The sequence below is a fragment of the Cnephaeus nilssonii genome, assembly GCF_951640355.1.
Source record: "Cnephaeus nilssonii genome assembly, chromosome: 4".
NCBI lineage: Eukaryota > Metazoa > Chordata > Mammalia > Chiroptera > Vespertilionidae > Cnephaeus > Cnephaeus nilssonii.
Genome location: NC_137075.1, coordinates 4,640,476 through 4,660,976, shown reverse-complemented (window position 1 = coordinate 4,660,976; position 20,501 = coordinate 4,640,476). Strand labels below are relative to the sequence as shown.

The 20,501-nt window shown below is 48.4% G+C and overlaps 1 protein-coding gene across 1 annotated transcript in view; it reads right to left on the bottom strand.

Moving 5' to 3' along the window:
• The window catches only part of LINGO1 (leucine rich repeat and Ig domain containing 1), a 225,741-nt gene extending 221,851 nt beyond the window's left edge, over nucleotides 1–3,890 (bottom strand). The window contains exon 1 of the mRNA XM_079769708.1: nucleotides 3,705–3,890. The gene's annotated coding sequence lies outside the window, so the exon portion shown is untranslated. The remainder of the gene's footprint in view (nucleotides 1–3,704) is intronic.
• Between the last annotated feature and the right edge of the window lie 16,611 nt (nucleotides 3,891–20,501).

Here is a 20,501-nt window from a genome sequence, read left to right as displayed (position 1 = left end):
GGAATCATTGATCGGCTGCCTCCTGCACACCCCACAATGGGGATCGAGCCCGCAACCCAGCATTTGCCCTGACCGGGAATCGACTGTGACCTCCTGGTTCATAGGTTGACACTCAACCACTAAGCCATGCTGGCTGGGCTAAAGGCCCATATTTATGACTCCAGGACACCTGCAAATATACCCAGGTGGTAGGAATAGTGATGCCCCAGGCCCTGTTCAACTCTGATGGCTTACATTGCCCCACCTGGCTTCCCACCCAGGCCACATCTCTGCATCCTCCATTGCGTGGGGAACCATGAATGGCCCCTTAGCCATCCTGGTGAAGGCAGGCAAGGAGCCTGTCCAGCTGTTGCCCTCACCACCATCCAGCCTAAATTCCCATAGCAGCCTCAGGACCACCTCCCTGCCTCTGGCTCTACTAGTCAACCCCTTCCATGACCACCAGAGAGAGCAGTTTAAATTGCAAATCTGATTGAATCCCTCCAAAACTTCAACTCTACAACCTGAGTAGGGAATCAACCCACACTCCTCAGTCAGGCACTCAGGGTCCTCCTCCGTCTTGTGCCAACTTGTTCTGTGCCTGCTGTGCCCCTGCATGAACTACTCACTTGCAACACGTTTCACTCATGCCTGCTGTTTCCCTCCTCTGTGCTTTTGCTAATGCTGTACCACCTGCCTGGAAAGACCTTGTTCATTCACATTCTCCATTCATTCATTTACTCAATATATTTACTGAGCATCTACCAAGTGCCAGAAACATCTGAGGAGGTCAAAATGCACCAGCCCTTCCAATTCATCTGAATAGCTCATTGCCCACTCCCCTTCCTCAAGGCGTGGTGCTTGGGAGCAGATGTCTGGGCCTCAGAAGCCCACAGGAGAGACTGTGATTGGTCAGGGTGGCCTGTTCCCACTTCCCTCAAAAGGAGGCTTGAGTGGTCAGAGGTACCTTTCCTTCCTCAAGTGACCCTAAAGCCCAGCCCACCCAATAACTTCTTCTCATTGAATTTGTTAGAATGCACTATTTTTATAATGTAAAACATAAACATGGCAGGGTCAGGGCCTGGTTGGAGACAGAAATTAAAGGGGCTATGCTCCTTACCAGTCAGAAGGTTTGAGGGGCAAGTGGCTGTCTTTCTAAAGGGGCAGCCAGTGGGGGCTCAGAGCACCTGGCTGGGATTTTTAACCTTTACAGCAGAGACCAGGGACCAAAGAGGTATCCTGCCCTCTCCCTCCCCAAGGCTTAAGGCCCCAAATGGAGGGCTTATCCTGCTAGAGTCAGTTGGGGTGGCGGGGAGGACAGAAGAACTAGGGCAGAGGGTTCAAACAGGCCTTGATGACAGGAGTACAGCCAAACAGGCATCTGGCCATGCTCTAGCCACCTGGTGTCCACCAGAGCATTGGTCAACACTCAGGAGGCTCAGGGACCCACAGGGTATTGGGGGGGGGGGGCAGGTAAGAAGAGAGAGAGAGAGAACAGCTAAGAAAGACTGAGTCAGCAAGAGAATGCCTGAGAATGAAAGCTAGCAGAGGTTGAGGGAGCCACCACAAGGTTCAATAGGCCTACCACTCCCCCCACCCCTCACCTAGCCCCAGGAGGACTTCTGATCACCCCTGGGCAACAGCTCTCCCCACCTCCCCACAGAAGGCTTCCAATGGCCTAAGTGGCCCTGGGGATGAGTCTGGGCTGCCATCGGGACTGGAGAGTCACAAAGGCCTGCCTGAGGCTGAAAGCTACTCTAACCTTCGGTGCCTCAGGTGGGCCACCAGGGAAGGAAGCGGTCTTAATAGACACCAGGTCCCCCTCTCCCATGTTCATTTAGACCTCCCTATGGAAACTATTCCCTTGAGGGTGAGCTCTGTAGCTCCAGGATGGAGATTTCAGGAGAGTGGGAAGGGTTCCGGGTCCTAAACAGGATGATAATGCCAGGGCCCCACCTAGAGGGGCAGGCTGGGGATGATACCAACATCCCAGTGCTGAGGATAAGCAAACCATCATGCAAAGCCCTGGCAGACGCTGGTCCCAAATCTAGGAAAGTTCATGAGGGTGGGATCAAAAAGTACCAGAAGTCAAGCCAGGGAGAATCAGGCTGGGGGTGGCTGTGCCCACCTCCTTGTCCATCAGGAGAGGATGTTAGTCACAAGCACAGAATAGCTGCCCTGGGGAGACACTTCAGAGCCCTGATGCTAACTAAGTCAATAAAGAGGGCCAGGTGCCTTCCCTGCCCCACCCCTACCCCCACCTCACCAAAGGCCAGGATTAAAGAATACCTTCACCAGAAGGCTGTCCTGAAACTGGAGTTCTCCTAATTCCATCTCTGCCTCAAAACCCTCCTCTGTGAAATGGAGAGGACGTGTGCCCATGGACCCCCATGTTCTCACAAGGCGGCTGAAAGATTCCAGAGGGAAATGGAAGTGGAAGTAAGGCTTAAGCCTGAGAGCTGGTCACACAACATTTCACCAGACCCCAGAGACCCCGGTAGATACTGACGGTCAAGCATCACACCCCTCCAGCCAGCATCTAGGCTGAGAACAAGACTTCTGACCCCACAGGCTCGTACACTAAGTGCCAGGAAAGAGGGCATATGGACAAGGGCTGCTGGGGAAAACAACTGCTCCAATCCAGAAGCCAAGCTGTACTGAGGATCCAGGAGCAATAGAAGAAGGCTTCCTAGAGGAGGAGGAATCTGCCCTGAACGTAGGAAGGATTTGCTAAAGGGGGAGAGGGGCTTGAGGAGGTCTGATCCCTTGCCCTTCCTTGGGCTTCTCACTCCTGGGGACACACAGGTCCCCTCCCTTTCAGGGGCCCCATCCTGGACCACATCTCTCCATCCCATCTTCTACTGCAGGGGCAGGGCTGGCATTCGTAGGGGAAGGGGCTAGGAAGTTCCCCGAGGCAGCTAGCACAAGACAGAAGTGTGGGAGGAGACTGGAGGATGGGGGTCCGGGGACACAGCACAACCACAACCTCATCACACAGAGTGAGGCACACGGAGCATGGCTCCAAGAAAATCAGGGAGGGCGGGGAACCAGGCTAGAGGGCCTAGAGGTGTACACACACACACACACACACACACACACACACACACACTGGGCAATCTCCCCACTCCCCCACCTCAAGCCCCGTGTCCTTAGCCTGGCGGGAAAGACCTGGAAGCTGTAGTCTCGCAGTCCTGCCGACCCAGGCAGGGTCACAGGAGTCCAGCGACCAGAGCGGCTCCAGCTCGGCGCCGCGGGGCTGGATAGGCGTCCCCAAAAGCCAGCGGCTGTGCCGACTGAGTGGTAGAGACGCACCGCTCTGCCCATCAGGCAGCATAGCCCGCGCCCCGCCCCATTCCTCCCTCGCGCTCTCTCCTCGGGAAAGAAAGGTTTGGGTGCTACCATTAAAGCGTCTCCATCCTCTCCCCGCACACCCAAAGTTGCTCCAAGTCACCAGGGTTCAGGTTACAGGCGAGGGTTAGGCGGGGCCGCGCAGCGGGAGGGCGCGCGGTCTGGACCTGGAGTGCAGTGGGCGCCCCATTCCCGCTCCGCGCGTGCACGCACCCATGGCGCGCACCCAACACCCAGTCCCCACCCAGTGCCCCAAGGCTCCGGCCCAATCAGAGGCCGCGCACGCAGCAGCACCGCCGGCGGGCAGACACCCCAGCTCCTGGCCTGTGCCCCGCGATCCCAACCTCCCCTCAGTGTCCCTGCTGGGCCATACTCACTGTCCTGGGGCCGCATCCCTGGCTGGCCTCCGCTCCGCTTCCCACTCTGGCTCGGGTTCCCGCTCCGCAGGATTCGGCTCCGGGATTGTGGCAAAAGCAGCCCGCGAGCGGAGAGGGCGTGTGCGCGCGCGCGCGTCCTGTGTGCACGCGGGGGGGCCCTGCGCTCCGCTGCGCGCCCGCTCCTGCCTCCCGCTCTCCACGCTACGGCGCCTGTAGAATCGCTAATGCGCGCTCCCTCGCGCCGGGGCGCTCACACTCGCGCGCGCGCACCCTGCCGCCGCACCCAAAGGCCTGGAGCCCAGGCCCTCCGGATCTCCGAAGGGCAGCCCTTGGCCCCCGCAGAGCGAACCTCCGTCCCCTTCCCAGCTGACCCCGCCTCAGGTCCGCTGCCGCTCTCAGGGGGACCCTCTTGCGTCCCAGCTTCGGTACCGTGCCCCGCCAGGCCGCGGCTGCACCACGCCCCAGCCAGGGCTCAATCTGGGCGCCGGTGCTCGCACCCAGAGGCTCCAGCTCCCTCCTACCAGCCCGCGCCTCCGCCTGCAGCCGGGTGCTCTCCCGCTCCTTCTCTCCCCCTTTTCGGTCTCTGCCCCTTCTTCACCTCCTCTCCTTTCTCCTACCCGTCCCGCCCCCCAACCTCCCGATCCAGGTCCGGTCTCTCCCGCTATCTACCTTGCCACCGCCCTCTCCAGCATCCTCTGCTCCCCGCCGCCCTACTCCTCTCACATTCTCCGCATTACATTGGGTGCCGCCCGCCGCTCGCAGGGCCCAGGGTTCGAGCACACAGTGGGCGGCGAGGGGACCCCAGGCACCAGATCCAGGTGGCCCGGCCGCCGCCCCTTCTGCTCTCCACTCCCTCTGACCCTTCTACCTCTGGCCTGTCCTGCGGCGCCGGCCCGTGCTACCCTCAGCTATCTCTAACAACCCCCATCTCGCTCGGGCTTAAAGGGATAGCGCACCGGGTTAGACTTGCCCCACCCCGGGCATCGAGAAGAGCGCCCTGGCCGCCTCATGGACAGGCCTGGACGGTGATGCAGCCTGGGCCGTGGTGCACCGAGGTTGAGCCCGGTCTTCCCCACCTGGAGGGGAGTCAAGGAGAGGGATGGTCTGAAGCTTCTCAGACTATGCCATCCAGGGTGCATTCGGTGCTTGTTGGCGGCTAAGCCTAGGAGCAGGCTGGTGGTGTGGAAGAAGTGCAGGATGGGCGCTGGGACTGCGTGGCCAGGAGAGGAAGGATCCGGGAAGCAGATGTCTGAATCTGAGACCAGCGTGAAAACACCTGTCATGCTGGGGGGACAGCGCTCATAAGGTGACTTCCCACTCCTGCTGTGTGACCTTGGGCAAATGCCTGCCTCTCTCTGGGCCTCAGTTCTGGGGCCATGCCCCCCACCCCCATATGGTATTAGATCCCACAGGAGAGAAAGACCCAAGGCAGGTCTTCAGTCCCCAGAATTCTGCTTCTGAGAGCCGGGGCCACCATCACCCTACCCTCACCAGGCCTGGTCTTCCCCCTCCCTCATTCTATAACCTTCTTTCTCTATCCTCTTCTTCACTGGAGCAAGGCAAAGAGGTACAGGGACCTACTAGGGATAGCACACTACAGTTTGCAGAGCTCTTTCACATCCAAGATCTCCTTGGACCCTCGTGACACCACCTAAGAACTAAAGTATACCCCTAGACTCCCGGTCAGCCTGATCCTGGGCAGGGCTGGTGCAGGGGCACTTCATCTTCTTCGTCTCACCACCCCAGATAGACCCTTGCTCCCCAACCACCAGGAGGGATACATTTTGCTCACTTGTTTACTAAGCATCTATTATGTGTCCCACCCTGTGCTAGGTACTGGGGACACGTTTCTGCCCTCAAAAAAAAAGAAAAAGAGAGAGAGAGAGAGAGAGAGAGACAGCAGGAGGTATGATGGAACTTTTGGGAATGGAAGAGGTCCAGGAGAGCTCCTGCAGGAGGTGACATTGAAGCGAGGAATTGAAGGATGAGTAGGAGTTGACCAGGCAGAAAGGAACATAAAGGGTATCCCATGCCAAGAGAAGAGCGTGTGCAAAGACCTGGAAGTGGGAAATAAGAAAGGATGGGTGTATTGGGGGGTGGGAGGGAGCGAAGCTATAAGAGCCTTGAGTTGAGAAGTTACAACTTTGTTCTGGGGCAGCGGCAGGACTACCCTTAGCAAATTTAGGCAGAAGCCCTCCCTGTCTTTCAGCCATTACAGAGGTATAGCTAAGGGCTTCTCAAATCCCAGAGCTTTTGAAAGAGGCCTCCTCTTCTCTCCTTATGCCCAGTCCCAACCTCTGCTCCCCATCTCTGCAGCCCGATGCAGTACAGCCTCCCCCTGCTGATTGGAGTTAGAAGTGGGCGAAACTTAGGCTCCACTGTGATCAGAATACTAGTATGTGTCCAAGGAAGGCCAGACTTGGGCACCCACATATCAAGGTGCTCTTAAAGACCCCAGACTTTGGTGTCAGGCATACGCCATGCCAATTCCAGATTTAGTGTTCTCCTCTGTTCAGTGGAAATAAAAATACTCAGCCACCAAGGGGATTGGCACATGAATGACCCAGCAAATGACCTTTTTCTTCCCCACATCTGAGTTTGGCTTTGTGGGCCATCCCAAAGTCCCTTATTGTCTTTCTGTTCCTTGCTGGCCTGGCCATTTTCCTTCTGCCTTCTTACCAGACTTCCTGGGGCCTCTAGGGACATGAGCTCATGGCTGTTGCCTACTCTGGCTCAACACACCCCCTGTGGAGTCTTCCCAGGGCTCCCAGGTGGGCCCTAGGGAAGCCAAACAGAGACAAACAGCCTTTCCCTAGAGTCCTTGACATCAAAGCTGTCACATTCCCAGTCTACATCCCCATCCATTTCTCCCACTCTCCTGTTCTGGGAGCCGCACAGCCTTTGTGTCTGTGCTTGAGAATTTATGCCCCCAGCTTTGCTCTGCAACCTCAGATATGTAGCATGCCCTCTCTGAATCTCAAGTTCCTCCCAAAGTATGGGAGCAAGTTTGTGTGCCACATAGGGGCAATGAACATAAGTCTAACATTTATTTCCCCCCAGCAGACCCAGGCCTTGGCCTTCTAGCCAGAAGTTCTTCACAGAGCCAGGCAGGTACAGAGGTACAATTTGTAGCCCCTGTGCCCTGCCCTGCTAGTAGCCAGTAGCTATTGCCACCTCTGCCTCCCAGGAGGCTTTACAGAGAGGCAAGGTGCCGGAAGCCAATTCCAGCATGTCAGCAGGGCTGAATCATCTGGAGGTGGCTGAGGGCATTTCCCCAAACCTGAAAGGGATGCATGAATGGTTGCTTGCTGCCAGACAGCTAAGGGCATCTTAATCTACATGTTATTGCCCCTTACTGGCCAAACACCTGAACAGCTGCAGGCAATTCACCAATCTGACAATGGATTCTGTGTACCAAACCCTGGCCTTTGAAGTGTATATCTACCTTGCCTTAGGACAATTTGTGTTAATAAAAAGCAAGGGGTCCTGTGACAAGGGAGGACTTGGTTTCTTCAGCCAAGCTCCTCTGGCCCCCCAAATGCCTTCCAAAATTATGTTTTGTCTCTGGACTCTTATTTAATTTACACACAGCACCTTCTCCAGATTCCTGAACCCTTCTAGATGCCGGATTAAGACCACCGGCAGCAAGGCATGAATAATGAACAGGCCCACTTGGAGAAACCACTCACTGCTGCCAGAACAGCATCAGCTGGGAGCCCGGGGCAGAAGTAAGACCAGTGTGGCAGCTCCAGGAAGGAGCCCCTTCACTACAGCTGGGAGCTTGCTATTTCCTGCCACAAGGACTAGGTCAATGCCTCTGCAGATGCACACCCAGGGCCCCTGTGCTATTTTCAGCTATCTCCACAAGGCCAATAGGGGAGATCTGGCAGTATCCCAGACCTGGTCAGCAAGCCAGATCCAGCCCGGGCTGATTGCCTACAGGGAGTCTCAGGAGACAGTGAACATGTCCTGCCTGCCTTCACAGCAAACCCCTGGCTTCCTGGGTCAGGCTGAAAAGTAAATAGGGTGGCCAAGGTTCAGAGAAATTTCCCTTTCATCCTATCTCCCTACCTCCAAGTCTTTCTCTATCTATCTCCACCACCACTTGGCTTCCACATGATCCATTCACTTCTAAGATCCTTTCATCCTTAAAAAGCCTTCCTTGACTATCTTCTGCCCACTCCAATCTCCCTCCTTTTCTCTACTCTTAACTGACTATGCGTCAGGAATTTTCATTCATCAGATCATCCTCATACTAATCTGGTATTATCATTCCCATTTCAGAGAGGGAAAACCAAGGTTCAATGTAGAGTTCCAGGATTTGAACTAAGAGCCATTGTTCTTCATTCTTTCCATAAAAATTGTTGAGGGCAATGAAACTAGACCACCAACATACACCATACACAAAAATAAACTCAAAATGGTTAAAGGACTTAAATGTAAGATGGGAAAACAGAAAAATCTTACAAGACTCCATTGGCAGCAAACTATCAGACACATGCTATAGCAATATCTTTACTGATACGGCTCCTAGGACAATGGAAACTAAGGAGAAAATAAACAAGTGGGACTACATCAAAATAAAAAGCTTCTGCACAGAAAAAGAAACCATCAACAAAACAACAAGAAAGCCCACTGCATGGGAGAACATATTTGCCAATGTTATATCCGATAAGAGTTTAATCTCCAACATTTACAGGGAACTCATACAACTTAACAAAAGGAAGATAAACAATCCAATCAAAAAACGGGCAAAGGATCTAAAGAGACACTTTTCGAAAAAGGACATACAGAAGGCCGGAAGAGACATATGAAGACATGCTCAAAGTCACTAATCATCTGAGAGATGCAAATCAAAACAACAATGAGGTACCATCTCACACCTGTCAGAATGGCTATCATCAACAAATCAACAAACAACAAGTGCTGGAGAGGATGTGGAGAAAAAGGAACCCTCCTTCACTGCTGGTGGGAATGCAGACTGGTGCAACAACTGTAGAAAACAGTATGAAGATTCCTCAAAAAATTAAAAATGGAACTCCCATTTGACCCAGTAATTCCACTTCTGGGAATATATCCCAATAAATGAGAAACACCAATCAGAAAGGACATATGCACCCCTATGTTCATAGCAGCACAATTTATAATAGCTAAGATTTGGAAACAGCCTAAGTGCCCACCAGCAGTGAGTGGATTAAAAAACTGTAGTACATCTACACAATGGAATACTATGCTGCTATTAAAAAAGAAGAAGAAACTTGTACCATTTGCAACAGCATGGATGAACCTGGAGAGCATTATGCTAAGCAAAATAAGTCAGTCAGAGAAAGATAAATATCACATGATCTTACTCATCTGTGGAATATAATAAACAACATAAAATGATGAACAAAAATAGCTCCAGAGACAAAGAAACACTGAACAGACCATCCAACCTCAGAGAGAAGGGGGAGGGGGTGGTAAGAGAGCAACCAAAGGACTTGTATGCATGCATATTAGCTTAACTAATGGATACAGATTCTGGGGCAGTGGGGGCTTGTTCTGGGGGCATGGGAGTGGCCGGGGCAGGAGGGTCAATTGGGGACAAAGGAGACATATGTAATACTTTAAACAATAAAAAAAAATTGGGAGAAAGCCCTAGCCAGTGTTGCTCAGGGCATATACGCAGGTTGTGGGTTCTATTTCTGCTTGGGGCACGTGCTGGGGGCGACCAATTGATGTTTCTCTCTTTTCTCTCTCTCTCTCTCTCTCTCTCTCTCTCTCTCTCTCTCTCTCTCTCTCTCTCGTCAATAAAAACAGTTAAAGGAAAAGAAAACTTGGGAAAGAAGTATAATTAGTTCCATTTTGGATATGAGGAAACTGAGGCTCAAAGAGACTCAGGGACTTGCCCAAGCTGCACTTTCATGGCAGAGTTTGGACTGGAAGTTATCTTGCCTTACACCAGAGTTTTCCACTTCTCCCTACTAGTCCAGTCCCAATACCTCTGTCTTCAGGGGCTATAAAGGAAGCAATAACTTGTGTCTGAAGTATCTTTGGCTGGTCCAATGTGACAAGAGAGCTGTACAATAACAGCTCACTCCCCAAGGTTATGTGCTGTCCTTTCCTGTAGCAGACAGAGCTGTCTTTGTGCTGCATGCAGACATGGCTGCGTGTGCATGTGCATGTGCGTACCTTAAACAGTCATATGTTCTGGTCCCAAAGAGGCTGGCCTCAAAGCTCTCTCACTTGCCTAGGAGCTAAGAGCATGGCCCTGGGGAGTCATGGCCCAGCTCTGCCACTTACCATCTGTGTGACCTTGGGTGAGCTACTTAACCTCTCTGTGCCTCTGAGTCTTCATCTGTACAATGGGGCTAATAATGGCACCTTCTTCAGAGGTAAATGAGTGTGTATACAGCTCTGGTGCATGGTAGATGCCATATGAGTATTAGCCAGTATATTTTTTCAGCAAAAACGTATTGAGCTCCTACTCTATACCAGGAGACAGGATAGATACTAGAGTTACAATACTAATCAAGACAGGCACAATTCCTACCCTTGAGGAAATTACAGTCTATCAAGGCTCCACAAGGCTGCCTCCTTCCACAAAGATGCACTGACGGAGGTAACAGGTAATGACTGAGACAGACAGAGGACGGGGAGGTGACTCCAGGGACCTTGCTCCCTCTGGTTTTCCTCCTGCCTTTCTTGTGCACTGTCTCAAGTAGCCCTGGGGCTCCCTGTTCTCTGCCAGTCCCAATGGTAGGAAGTTCTCAGGGCTCTGTCCTTTGCCTCTTCTCTCCCTACTTCCCACTCACAATGGCCCACACACCCTCTCCAATCTCTACGCAGATGGCGCACATCTCTGCTTCAACCTGGTGTACCTAGCTGCCTGCTTAACACTCCCACTTGGATGTTCACCATGTCCAGATAAGAAATCATCCTCCACACACCAAGTTTACCTTCCTTCAGGGTACCCATCTTGGAGCCCAACACCCCCAGCCACCCAGTCACCTTGCTAGTAGCCTGGAAGCCCCTTATCACTTCACCCTCCATCACATCTTCATTCAGACACAAAGTCCTGTCAGCTCTACCTCCTTAATCAGCATGAATCCATCCACTTAATCTCCAACCCCAACAGGCCCCCTCCAGGCCATCCATAGTTGGTGTTGGGGTCTCACTCTGGCCCCTTTTATCAGGCCAATACATCTGTCCCCCTTCTCTAGAGGTCACTCTCAGCCAGGGGGAGACCTACCTTATCAGGAAATGCCTAGGGTTTACAATCCACAGTCAATGGCTGATAGATCCAGGAACAAAAGCCTGCCCCTACCTCCTGACAACCCTAGTGATATTCTAACTCCAGAGCTCCCTGGAATCAAGTTGAGACCAGACCAGCCAACCCATATCCTTGCCTTGATTCCTCCCATCCTATTCTGCTGCCCTCACACTCTTGTGGGCATCACTTGAAAGCACTCATTTAATTAATCTCTACCACTCAGGTTCCCTTTTCCAACTCTGTTTCTCAGGAACCCAGTCCAAGACACTGTCTCCCATGCTGGGCCAGGCAGAATGATATATCCCAGACCCTAGGAAAGAACCTGGGCAACAGGTCAGGGGGCCCTGGGAATGAAGTGCCAGAAATGAGACCTGGTCTTCCTACACATCTTGCCCCAGACAGGCCAGGAGGAGAATGGAAGCAGGTGTTTTCCCCGCCCCTTTTTCCTTTTTTTTCGTGCACCCCAGTGATCAGACATGACATAACTTAATATGTGATCATCCCAATAAATCCCACACCCATCCAGCACCACACCTAGCTATTAGAATATTATTAACTATATTCCCTATGCTGTACTTTAATCCCCATGACTATTCTGTAACAACCAATTTGTACTTCTTAATCCTTTTACCATTTTTGCGCCACCCCCCCCAACCCCTTTCTCATCTGGCAACCAGCAAAAAGTTCCCTGTATCTATGAGTCTGTTTCTGTTCTGCTTGTTCATTTTGTTTGTAGATTCAATTGTTGATAGATATGTATTTATTGCCATTTTATTGTTCATATTTTTTTCTTCTTTTCTTCTTTTTAAACTCAGGGCCCAGTGCTCGAAATCGCGCGAGACCCAGGACCCAGAGTCCCACGACTCGGCGGGACCCAGAAAGAGTCCTGCCGCTGCCGCCACTGGAGGTGGAACCCAGAAACCCACCCACGCCTCCAGTCAAGTCCTCCAGAATCAAATCCCCGCCCACCCGCGTGCGCCTCGCCACACATGCAGCCCCGCCCACCCCACACATGCAGCCTCCTGCTGATCGGTTGTTACAGCATGATGGCGTGATGACCACAGGCTTTTTATATAATAGACTAGAGGCCTGGTGCACAAAATTCGTGCACGGGGTGGGTCCCTCAGCCCGGTCTGCACCGTCTCCAATCCTGGACCCCTCCAGGGATGTCCAACTGCCTCCCGCAATCCAGGACCACTGGCTCCTAACTGCTTGCCTGCCTGCCTGCCTGCCTGCCTGATCGCCCCTAACCCCTCTGCCTGCCTGCCTAATCACCCCTAACTTCTCCCCTACCAGCCTGATCGCCCCTAGCTGCTCCCCTGCTGGCCTGATCACCCCTAACCGCCTCTGCCTTGCCCTGCACCTGGGACCCAGGATTCCCTCCCTCTGGCCAGCTGCAGGCACCCAGGACCCGGGCCAGCTTCACCCGGGCCGCAGCTGCAGGCACCTGGGACCACGGGGCAGGCGGCTTGTCCCTCTCCCAGGCTGCAGGCACAGGTGCAGTCACTGGCGCCTGGGACCACAGGGCATGTGGCTTGTCCCTCTCCTGGGCTGCAGGCCCAGGTGCAGCCGCTGGTGCCTGGGACCACAGGGTGGAAGGCTTGTCCCTCTCCTGGGCTGCAGCCCCAGCCGCTGGTGCCCAAGACCACAGAACGGGTGGCTTGTCCCTCTCCTGGGCCACAGTCCCAGCCGCTAGTGCCCGGAATAGCAGGGTGAGTGGCTTGGCCCTCTCCCGGGCTGCAGGCGCAGGCACAGCCGCTGGCACCCAGGACCGTGGGGCAGGCAGCTTGTCCCTCTCCTGGGCCACAGCCCTAGCCACTGGCGCCTGGGACCCCTGGACATGTGGTTTGTCCCTCTCCTGGGCCAAAGTCCCAGCCACTGGTGCCCAGGTTCGTGGGTGTGCAGCTTGTCCCTCTCCTGAGCAACAGGCACAGGTGCAGCCACTGGTACCTGGGACCGCGGGGCATGTGGCTTGTCCCTCTCCCGGGCCGCAGCCTGGCTGGTCCCCATTCCTCTCTTGTGAGCTCATTTGTGCCTGGCTGGTCTCCATTCCTCTCTCCCCAGTGTTGAGTGTCTAAGCAGTTAAGGCGTGACAGGGTGAGGGTGTGATGATGTGAGGGCATGATGACCATTTGCATATTAGCTCTTCATTATATAGGATAAGACCCTTTAACATTTCATGTAATACTGGTTTGGTGATGATGAACTCCTTTAGCTTCTCCTTGTCTGGGAAGCTCTTTATTTGACCTTCAATTCTAAATGATAGTTTGGCTGGGTAGAGTAATCTTGGTTTTAGGTCCCTGCTATTCATCACTTTGAATATTTCTTGCCACTTCCTTCTCATCTGCAAAGTTTCTGTTGAGAAATCAGCTGACAGTCATATGGGTACTATCTTATAGGTAACTAACTGCCGATGGTCTTGATCCAGCATCTAGAAGGGTTCAGGAATCTGGAAAAGGTGCTGTGCATAAATTAATCAAGAGTCCAGAGATGAAACATAATTTTGGAAGGCATCATGGGGAGCCAGAGAAGACTTAGCTAAAGGAACTAAGTTCTCTCTTGTCTCAGGATCCCTTGCTTTTTATTAACACAAGTAGTCCTAAGGCAAGGTAGAGACATACTCATCAAAGTGTAGGGTTTCATATATACAATCCATTGTCAGATTGGGGAAAATGGTCTTCGGCTGTTTAAGTGTTTGGCCAGTAGGAAGCAATAACATGTAGATTGAGATGCCCTTAGCTGTCGGCAGCAAGCAATCATTTTATGCATCCTTTTCAGATTTGGGGAAATACCCTCAGCCATCTCCAGATGATTCAGCCCTGCTAACATGCTGGAATTGGCTTTCGGCATCTCACCCTTTTTTATTTTATAAATTTAACAAGAATGTACGTTTTAAGATTTTTAAATTCATTGGAAAGGATAGAGTTCTATCAAGTCCCTTTAAATTGCTGTCAGGCATTAAAGGAATCAGCCTGCAGTCAGTTTCTTTCTGGGCCAACAGTTGTTTGAGTCCCAATTTCAATGTCAAACAGTTCCTTATGTGTACATGCCAGCAATGATATGCTAGTTCTGGATGGTGGACAAATGCAGGTCCAACCTTCTCTGGGTTGGTCCTGGGCAAGCTGCAGCAATGCACAGCTGCTGACTTCTAGCATGGCAAGGCGTCTTCACCATCTTCATTTGTGGACTGTTTCTCCTCTTGTTGTCCTGGGCATGTTGTTTGGGGACCACTGCTATTTTGTGGCTTGAACAATCTGGTCAGATCCTCTCTCGGATTCATTGTTGCAGGAATTCACACTGGCTTGGAGGAGTTTTCTGGAAATATACAAACATATTCTCAATCAAAGGTTAATAAAGGAATCCTTTCTATAAACTAGACTTGGGATCCTTTCATTTTTTGCCCGAACAATTTTCCTATGGCTTATTTTAACACCATGTGTGTTTTCATGAGTGTCTTGCTATCAGCATTATGAGTGAAAAATAATTTTCAAAGAAAAAATTTAAAGCAATTAAGGATTGATGTAGTTTTCTTACAGGGGATTATTCTACTACCTCCCCTTTTTTATTTAAATACTGGAGGCCCGGTGCACGAAATTCATGCACAAGGGGAAGGGTGTGTGTCCCTCAGCCCAGCCTGCACCCTCTCCGATCTGGGACATCCCTCTCACAATCCAGGACTTCTGGCTCCCAACTGCTCGCCTGCCTGCCTTCCTGATTGCCCCTAACTGCTTCTGCCTGCCAGCCTGATCACCCCCTAACCACTCCCCTGCCAGCCTGATTGCCCCTAACTGCCCTCCCCTGCCAGCCTGATTGCCCCTAACTGCCCTCCCCTGCAGGCCTGGTCCCTCCCAACTGCCCTCCCCTGCTGGCCATCTTGTGGCGGCCATCTTGTGTCCACATGGGGGCAGCCATCTTGTGTTGGAGTGATGGTCAATTTGCATATTACTCTTTTATTAGAAAGGATTAGGAGGCTTTTGGAAATTCTTCAGTGCAGTCTTTTTTTAAATAAATCTTTATTGTTCAGATTATTATAATTGTTCCTCTGTTTTCCCCCCATAGCTCCCTCCACCCAGTTCCTACCCCACCCTCTGACCTTACACACCCCACTGTCCTCATCCATAGGTGTACAATTTTTGTCCAGTCTCTTCCCACACCCCCACACCCCTTTTCCCCCGAGAATTGTCAGTCCACTCCCTTTCTATGCCCCTGATTCTATTATATTCACCAGTTTATTCTGTTCATCAGATTTTTTATTCACTTGATTTTAAAATTCACTTGTTGATAGATATGTATTTGTTGTTCATAATTTTTATCTTTACCTTTTTCTTTTTCTTCCTCTTCTTAAACAATACCTTTCAGCATTTCATATAATACTGGTTTCGCGGTGATGAACTCCTTTAGCTTTTTCTTATGTGTGAAGCTCTTTATCCGACCTTGCATTCTGAATGATATCTTTGCTGGGTAGAGTAATCTTGGTTGTAGGTTCTTGCTATTCATCACTTTGAATATTTCTTGCCACTTCTGTCTGGCCGGCATAGTTTCTGTTGAGAAATCAGCTGACAATCGTATGGGTGCTCCCTTTTAGGTAACTGTTTTTCTCTTGCTGCTTTTAATATTCTCTCTTTGTCTTTTGCTCTTGGCATTTTAATTATGATGTGTCTTGGTGTGGTCCTCTTTGGATTCCTTTTGTTTGGGGTTCTCTGTGCTTCCTGGACTTGTAAGTCTATTTCTTTCACCAGGTGGGGGAAGTTTTCAGTCATTATTTCTTCAAATAGGTTTTCAGTATCTTGCTCTCTTTCTTCTTCTGGCACCTCCATAATTTGGATGTTGGTACACTTGAAGTTGTCCCAGAGGCTCCTTACACTATCTTCATATTTTTGGATTCTTTTTTCTTTTTTCTTTTCTGGTTGGGTGTTTTTTTGTTTCTTTGTATTTCAAATCTTTGACTTGATTCTTGTGATCCTCTAGTCTGCTGTTGGATCTCTGTATATTATTTTTTATTTCAGTCAGTGTATGCTTAATTTCTAGTTGGTCCTTTTTTCATATCCTCGAGGTTCTCGCCAAATTTATCAGCCTTTTCTAGAAAATTCTTGAAAAACCTTCTAACCGTGGTTTTGAACTCTATATCCAGTCATTTGCTTCCCTCCATTTCTTTCATTTGTGACCTGTTTCTTTGTCTCCACATTTTGGCTGTTTCCCTGAGTTGATAGAGTGGTTTGTGTGCTAGGTGTCGTATAGGGCCCAGTGGCTCAGCCTCCCCAGTTACTTGAGGTGGACACTCTTGGTGCAGCCCTTTGTGGGCTGTGTGCACAGTCTTGTTGTAGTTAAGCCTTGATTGTTGTTGGTATCAGTGGAGGGAATTGACCTCCAGGCCAATTCGCTGTGAGGATCAGCTGTGTCTATGATGGGAAAACTTCTGTGCTGGAGACACCCTTATGAGACAAGACTTGCAAAAGCCTCTGTGCTCAGCTTGGATGGGGCAGAGTCTCAGGGCGGAGCAGACAGCAATGGCTTTCCATCAGCCCTGCCCTAAAAGGCCCCTGGGTCTCAGTGTCCCGTGGTAATCACTGCAAGCACCTCTGAGAGAAAGCCGCCCTTGAGTTTCACCCGCTGCCAGACAGTCCAGTTTCTCCTTGAATGAGTCTGGGCCCCCAGAGTCTCGCCCGGAACTGGAGTTCAGAGCAGTCGGGAGCTTTTGTCTCCCTCCCTATTGAGAAAGCCAGCCACGTACTCAGTTGCCAGCCCTCTCCGCGCGCACGCGCCTTGGTACCTCTGCCTTCTGCAGTTCCTCTGAGTCTCAGTGTGCTTTTCTCTTTCCTGACAGTCTAGTTTCTCCCCGAATGAGTCTGGGTCCCCAGAGTCTTGCCCAGAACTGGAGTTCAGAGCTGTCGGGAAATTTTGTCTCTCTCCTGGTTGAGAAAGCCAGCCGCGTACTCAGTTGCCAGCCCTCTCCTTGTGTGCGCAGCTCAGTACCCCTGCCTTCTGTAGCTCCTCTTAGTCTCAGTGTGCTTTTCTCTTTCCTTCTAGTTGTAGAATTTCCACTCAGCCAGCCTTCCTGTGGTTCTGGATTATGTCCGTTTTGTCTTTTAGTTGTAGTTTTGAAATTGTTGTGCGAGGCAGCAGTTTAGGTGTTTACCTATGCCACCATCTTGGTTTCTCCTACAGTGCAGTCTTGATGAATTTTAATTTTTCTGTACAGAAATATGACTGCTCTGGATTCATTGCATGTTAAGCAGTTTTTACCAAGAGATTAACCATTAGTAAAAAATTTAGTTAATACTTCAGGAACAGCTTCCTGCCCAGTACAATTAAGTTTTCTTGAATATTCAATTATTTCAATTAGCCAATTTAAATTGGTCTGAAATAAGGTTTATTTTTTAACTTTACTTGTCCTAGGTTGTGAACAGTAAATGACATTAATTAAATTTTTGCTAATAGTCTTTGAGTAACTTTACATAAGCTTTGTTTAGAAAGGCAAAAATATAAATTACTTACTTTTCTTTTTGAGGCCAAATATATATACTTTTATAGTTTTCCAGACATTTGAAGCAAACTTCTCTTTATTTTCGTCCAGAATAATTTACATGCCACATTTAGAGTTCCTCTTAAAAGACACTTTTCTTTCTTTTTTCTACACCAAGCAACAAATGTAACAAACATAGTTACTTTTTGGATACTTACCAATATTGCCAGGCCATGTAGTCACATTAAACAACTTTCCTTACATTTATGGTGACTAATGTTTATTGTCAGATTAGTACTTTAACAACAATCTTTAGTTTACCCTGTAAATATTAGTGGAAGAGATTTCAAAATTTTAAAATTTCTCCTTTTCATTAAGCTTAGAATTATATTTTTAAAGAGTATCCCTTTAGGCTTATTTGCATATACAGAGGGGTTATGGGAGGTCTCAGTAACTTTCTTAGAAGACTTTAGTAGGATTCAAATTGCTTATAAAAATATTGGCTTTTCATATAACTTAATTTATATGAGACCTTGATTACATTTTAAAAAGCTAATTTATTAAGTAATTTAAATAGGTATCTTTATTTAAAAAAGCAAAGCAAGCAAACTTAGTAAACTTATATGTCTGATTCACAAGGCACAAATGCTGCCTCCACCCCCAGCCTATTTAAAATGCAGGTGGCTAGAGGCTTTTTGTCTTTTAAATTTAGTTTTAAAATTCCACTACTGAAAAATTTGGCTTTAAGAAATATTTTGCTACTTTATTTTGCCCTTCTTAGAGGCCAAGACCTTCATAACATTTAAGATATATGTGTTGTGGGGTCGAAACCTGGAGTCAAAAAATAAGACCACCGGAGGCTGCTAATTTATTAAAAAAGCAGGCAAGGATTTATTGAAACTGGCCAGGACGGCTGCGAGGGCACCACACGCAGGTGGCCACTCTCACGACCACGCCATCCTAGGTGTAGGCAGTCCTTTTAAAGATCTAAACCACAAGAATTTCCCTTTGTTCTCAATTCTAAATACATTGGAATGTGGATCTATCTTGCGAAAGCAGATTGTACAAAAGTAGGACTGAGCAGGGTTAATAATCTCTAAAGGTAGTCAACTCCTGGAGCCACTGAGTCAGTGGGAATCAATCTTCTGTGGTTCTGGTCCACAGGCACAGGAAAATTACCTTTGTGAGTCTCCAGGTCTCAATCTGGAGCTGAGGTAACTACCCTATTGTTTAAGCAAGTAAGTGAGTGCAGAAGCCAGAATAGCAGGGTTAAAATTTAAACAGCATTTTTTACCTAAGTATAGTTGCTACCATATTTCAATATGTATATAAATAAAATGTATTTATTAATTTTTATTTGATTAAGCTTTCCATGTGGTTTCAAGTATATTAAATAAGCTAAATTTAAAATATTTCCTTTAAGAAGAGAGAACAAATTCTTTGAATCACTCCGGGCCCTTGGAGTTTTCCAAAAATCATCCCTTGGTTATAGCCTTGAAATTTAACTTGGAAAGACCATCAAATATATTTTCCAAGTTAAATTTCAAAAGATACCTATTTAAATTACTTAATAAATTAGGTTTCCATATATATATATGATTTAAAGATTATATACCTTTTATAATTATCTTAAAGGATATCAATTAAATGTAAACTGGTTTTTATATTTAAAAATTTGTTTGGGATCACAGAATTAATCCTCTTTTTTAATTAGACTGTGGACGAAAGGAGCCACATGCTAACCTGACAAGCTCAGGGGAGGCCTGCGTGGCAGTCTTGCAAACTCAGAGACCTGGAATAATCACAAAGGATGGTTTGAAAATTAAATATTTAACTACAAACAGGTTATAGTGGGCAGTCATTCCTAAGCTGATACCTTCCCTGACAAAGATCAACTTAGATCTTCTTTCCTGAGCCCATTTGCCTTTTTGCCTCTAAGATAACATATCTGTGAGATGTCTGGGTAACTTGTAACTTCCTTCTTTTGCTGGAGCCCCTGGGGCACAACCAAATGTGGTAGGCGCCAGGACAGATGCCTCAAATTCCTTCATTATCCTGTTAATTGTTCCTGTACCCACCTAAGTATGTGTCCATCATTTTACTTTTTGTCCAATCCCAGGGGTTTCCCACCGTTTGACTTTATCCAATGAATTTCATGTAGCCCACCTATGTCCCTCCTTTGATGGCAATGTATAAATACAGATGTAACCCACCATTCTTCGGAGCATAATCTCAATTCGTTGAGGTTCTGCTTCCCGGCATATGTCGACAGTTTGGCTCAAATAAACTCACTAAAATTCTTTACAGGTTTCAATGGTTTTTTTTCGTTAACAAGACCAATAAGCAACATATTTTTAATTCCTAATTATTTCAGAGAAAATACAAAAATTATTTCCTCAAAAATAAATTTCTATATTCAGACATTTAATTACCACAATTATATAATTTTTTCCCAATTTAATTTGAACCTTGAACTTTTAGAGTAGGCAAGTCAAATATTTAGCATTTCTTGATTAGTAACACGTTTATATTTTTAAGAATAAATTTCAAAAATACAAGATGTAATCAATTAATAGCTTCAATTCTGTCCTCTAGATTTCATACGAAGCATACTCAGATTAATATTTTAGTATTTTGTCATTTCAAAATATTTAGGTATAAGTTTTTATCATTTTATTTAGTAAACTTTAAAATTTTAAGTTTCCAGCGGCTCTGGAAAACCACGTTTGAGGCTGGCAAAACAGGTTTTGGCCTAGCTAGGTCTATTTAGATGTAAATTAGCCATTCTTTCCTAAGAGACTTGCTGCCAGCAGGAAACTTTGGCCTACCTGCTTGTTCTGCTGGGGGAAGGATGACTAGCCCCTTCCTCCATTAAAGAGGTGCAGCTAGCTTCCCCCCCCACCCCCCCCGGGCTATTGGGCCTTTATAATTAATATATCATTTATTTATGTTTCAACAATTTTTATGAGATTTGAATCAAATTATAATTATTTTAAGGCATTTTCTCTGGCAAATTTTTGTAACAGAGACAATTTACTGATTTCCTTGGTGGCTTTAATGTTAACTTTTGAACGTGGTTCAT